Raw genomic sequence first — 5,343 nt, forward strand, 5'->3', positions numbered from 1 at the left:
GTGACTGAACACAATGGTTGCCTACCACTGCTCAGGGACTTGTTACACACAGTCCCATCAAGTTTATAAAGGGTACGTTTTAGGAAGATAGAACCGTTAGGGAAACTAAAGTCTTATTTAGGCTTCAGAGAAAGAACAGGCCTCTGACCTTGCTTCTATGCTGCGTGGACACTGCCCTGACTGCCTGCCGTGAGTACAAGCCTGGCAGCACCATAGACAAAATAAGGGGAAAATCTTAGACTGAGGCCTGGAGGGTGTCCAGCCAACCAAGCCCTAGGCTTAACATTCCAAGTTTTACATGACAGAACAAACAGCATTAACATGAAGCCAGAGCTGCAATTTGCTCACAGATCGACTATCAGTTTGCATCCTGGGATTATAAGCAGGAACCCCAAACTGCAATTTTTGAAGTCTCACCCACAGAGCAGACACTGTGGGGGCCTGTCTCCACTAGATGTGATGTGTCACGGGACTTCTCAGCACTATTTGAGTCTGGAGGTTGGTCAAAACCCAAATCTGGTGATGAATCCTGTTTCTATTTCCTTTAATGTTAGTATATTGAAAGCAAGCAAGATAATTATCTAATATTGGTATTATTTGTATATAATGAATGGCTTATTAACAAATCCTTTGAACCTGAAAGTGAAAACTTCCAGCAAAAGGACCATGTCTGAAGCACCTCAAGAATCATAAGTTAAATTGCAACACTTTTCCAACAAGGAGAACTGAGTCTGCCCAGACCTCTCACTTCTCCCGTGTACTGTGTTACCAGGTCTGACCCAGTTCTTTCCCCACATCTTAGACCTGAAAATGTCTCTTGGAAAGAGCGTTAAGCCTTTGTGGAACTTAACAGCAGGAGTTGGAAATAGACATTTGATAAAAGCACGCCCCACAGAAACTTCAGAGGTGTTGTCTTAAAGCAAGTGAGATGGTGGTTGGTGGTGAGCAAGTAGAAAAGAGGAACTAAGTCTATCCAGTCATTTCAAGGCAGCAGGCTCTGGAGAAAGACATATACATGTACACATTGAAGGATTCTCCAAACAAGTCCACCTTGACATTACTTGATGGAACTACTAACTCCAAGATCTGTTAGTGGTGTGCACTTCAGCATGAAATGCTTCAACCCTCCAGACTCCAAACTCACACTGTCACCCCATTAGGGCCCTACACCGCAGAATTTCACTGCCAAACATTCTGGAATCCTGAGTATGACTAAGTAGCTGATGAATATTCTCTTTAATCACAAAAGAGAAGTCTCTTATGTAAGTCTGCACAGAGTTGCTTATAAGCCTGAGTAGGCATTAACAGCCCAGTTACCCAACTCCTATGCAATTCAAGACTTTGACAGTGGCAATATTAAATCTTTCCCCTTGAATTTCATATGAAAGTTAAAGCTTCAGCCATAAGACTTAGAGCTAGATCTATTAAATTGCTACTTAATAGTCTTGAAGCTGCAGGCTGGTGAGCATCCATTAGGCATGCACATAGGCTGCTTTTAACTAGAGCTCTGAGTGCCTCAGGGTGAGGTCAGAATGAAATTTCTGGAAGGGTTCTCAGCAGGTTGAGTTTCTTAGGGTTTCACCTACTTTAAGCAAGCATACTAACAAGTCCATGGAATATCTAGTTTGGAGGAGCTCATAGGAAGGTGGCTGGTCCTAAACAACTATCCAGATAGAGCTAGTTTCAAAGAATCTCAGAAAGCTCATAAACCAGCTTCAAATAGTTACTATTAGTGTTACTTCCTAGTTTCTGTCAACTTTCTAGTCTCAGAACTTCAAGTTTGAAACAATGGTGGATCTGAACAAAGAGAAAATAGAAACAGTCCAGAAAACCAGATATATTGGGTAGAGGCTAAGATGTAAGTAACTGGTCAAGTTAGCAGGTACCACTTGCAAACACAGCTGGAGGGGGTGATAGGAGCCTGGGGCATTCTCTCTCCAAACCCAACTTCCCAGCATCCCCAGACTGGCAGAGTATAGAGAAGACCCCCCTTTTGAAGAGCTAAGTCTGGTCTCACCTGAAAGCATCTCTAACAAGATATGCCTTTTGATGGTGTAAATGTTTCTGACTAGTGTATGCCCCATTTCTCATAGCAGAATCTTGGCCTGTCACCCCCTGCACAGCCATGGTAAGGGGTATCTGAGGCTCTTGGGTTGTTACAGCCTCTGCTGAAGCCTTTATCCTAGAGTCTTCCTCTCACCACATATCCTGCTCTTGGCTTCTGCTCTGATTAACTCTACTTGTTAAACCCTGCCACCTGATACTGCTTCTTTAGAGAGGGCATTCCTTCCACTAGGACACCTCACGTTGCCTCTTTAACCCCATTGCACCCCCACAAGGCTGCCTTCTCTGCTGCTTATCCAACGCTGGGGGTGGTACTGAGTTACTTGTAGTTGGATCTGGGTAGCTCCAATATGAACCAATTCCAAGCACGACCTTCATCCTTGTTCAATTTAGCAAGAGATGAGAGACCCTTTAGTACCTTCTCCCCACAGTACTTCCAGCTCCAGCACCTTACACCTCCCACTCCTTTGACAGATCAGCAGGTTCTCCTCACATGCTGCCCCTCAACGAGGGCCATTGGCATTGCTGTAAGCATGCCATGAGGAGGTCCTATCACAGAGAATGTTGACAATCAACCCACTTTAGCAGTTAGCCCAGGAGGTGGGACCGACACTCCTGCCAGTCAGCATGAATGTTTGCCTCTTGTTAATTAGATCACCTGTATCTTCATTTCTAAGTGGTTATGTAAAAGGTGCAAGGAGCTCATTAAGCCAGAGGAGAGATCGCTAGAACAAATTTTTCCAGCTCGATACAAAACAGGTACTCCCATCTCTCACTTGTGGTATATCCCAAGGTAGTTTCTCAGAAGTTGTCATGTCTAATGCCGGATGGATGAGGGGGAGTCCTTCTGAGTGTGCACGTGAGGTCCTTAAGCAACAATGATGCTCAAGAGACTGAGGATCGGACCTGGCCAGGAAAGGAAGAAAGCAGGCCTCAGGTAGCAATACGGAGGTCTACAGATCCTCTGGAAGGGAGAAGGCTTGAGGACACAGTTTAGCAACAGGAGAGGTGGATATAGTGAGCTTGTCAACACCCCCACCCATACCTGCCCACTACTAACCAAACGACACCCAGACGAATTTGACTTGGGTGAACTGGGCAGGTGGGAAGCCTTGTCCTTCACTCGAATTCTTCCCAGTTAAGCCCCTTGGCAGTTAACTATCTGAAAAAGCAGCTCAGAGTTCATTCTCTTTAAAAATGCATGACACAGAACGAGAGTTCATCCATACCAAGGCACCAATGGGATGATTTAAGGAGACCATGTCCCCAGTCACTGAGAGCTCCAGTCCTAAGTGACCAGGTCCAGTAACGCACAAGTTGGTGGACTTCCAGTATTTGTCAATTGTGATTCAAAGGGAGAATTTGGTTCTCAAAAGCTTTGGGAGATTTTTTCTAATCACTTAAGACGTATGCCTACTTACACAACACCTACCCAAACAGTAGCAACTGGGGCGCAGGCATACGAGACTACCCTAGCAACACTAGACCATGGTGCTGCTCTCCACATGAAGCGAGGCAGGGGAGCATGAAATTCCCTGGCTGGAGATGAAAAACAGGACTGACTTCCCAACAAAGCATCAGAGGAAGAACCCCACAGCCAGAAGTGCACTCAGTCCTGAAAGAGCTTGGAGCCCAGTTCCTATAGTGCCCTCACAGATCCCACCTGCCCCTCCCACCTCCAGCCATATGCAATGAGCAGGGTCAGGTGGGACCCGTGGACTCAAGCTGACGTTAATTTTCTACCCTTCTTTCCTGCTTGAGGGCAAGTGTGTGTGTCTCTTTTCTAGCTAGGTAGGGCAGATCTCCAGGAGATTGTTCTGTCAGGCAAGATACTTCTCTTGAAAACCTCAGACCCTTTTCCTCCATACCCAACACCCCAAACCTGGGGGAGAAAACTCATGAAAGTAGGGAGGCCCCTCGAACTGGGTCCTTTAATGCTTACCCTTCAAGGTAAGTCTACAGATGCCTCCACTGGTTTGTTACCCTGTAAGCGATCCTGCTGGTTACTCACTGGTTTTTCTGTCTGTCCAGTTTTCAGGACAGAATTTTGTCCTGTGATTTCAAGCCTCTGATCTAAGAGTTGTTGATTCATTTCGTTCCTCACTCCTGTCCTTACAGCAGAAGTCAACTTTCCAAGCTCTCTTCATTTGGGGGCAAAGAGTCAGTTAGGTTAATTTAGAATAAGAGTATCTCAAGTCAGCAAAGAGGGTGACAATCAGGGACATTTCATTGAAATCTTTTGTACTGGCTTAGAACAAGATTCCCTTTGTGTTAATATTTCAAGGCATGGAAACCTGAAGTCCTGTTCCATTCTATTATTGAAGCAAGGAAGGCCTTTAGGAAATTCCAGGGGCCCTGAGGAGGGCCACTGCCCAACTAGGTATGCAGCAAGTCTTTAACTTACAAGATAGTCTAAAATGGGCAGAAAAACCGCAACATCCTTGATACAAAGTGCTCCTTTCCAAAAAAGCAAAGTAATTGGGAGATTGATATTTTTTTAAAGACGACTTCATAGGAAAACAAACTCATTCTGAAGTTAGGAGTATGGACAGATCTGCAGGATCTCAAGCTTCTCTGGGATTCTCATCTTGAATTGAGGAGGTAAAAGCAGAAACCATTTACTCTTAAGATTTTCCTTCTACCAGTTAGGTTTTCCCCACTTCCCTGGCGGCTCAGACAGTAAAGAATCTACCCGTGCAGTGCAGGAGACCTGGGTTGCACCCCTGGGTCGGGAAGATCCCCTGGAGACGATAGCTACACACTCCAGTATTCTCGCCTGGAGAGTTCCAGAGACAGAGGAGCCTGGTGGGCTACAGTCCATAGGGGTCACGAAGAGTTACAACTGAAGGACTCCCACACTAAAGAGAAATTCAGATGCTGACTGTTAAGTGAAGGGGTTGTGAAGATTTAAAGCAAGTTCCAGAAGAGTCTGTAGTGGTTAAGACCCTTGGGTCTCTGGGAAGTGGTTGAAATAGCCTTCCTGTCCCCAAAGGTCACTGGGACATCCCAGAGGGGTGAGAGGAACCCAGGGATGACTGATAGTGAAACAAGAGCAAGGTTTCAGTTTGCCTTTCACCTCAAGTTCCCTGAAGAACGGCACTGAAACATGTATAATATCATATATGAAATGAGTCACCAGTCCAGGTTTGATGCACGATACTGGATGCTTGGGGCTGGTGCACTGGGATGACCCAGAGGGATGGTATGGGGAAGGAGGAGGGAGGAGGGTTCAGGATGGGGAACACATGTATACCTGTGGCGGATTCCTGTTGATATATG

The sequence above is a fragment of the Bos grunniens genome, chromosome 23 (assembly GCF_055505025.1).
Source record: "Bos grunniens cultivar Pamir isolate PY7600 chromosome 23, Bosgru_T2T1.0, whole genome shotgun sequence".
NCBI lineage: Eukaryota > Metazoa > Chordata > Mammalia > Artiodactyla > Bovidae > Bos > Bos grunniens.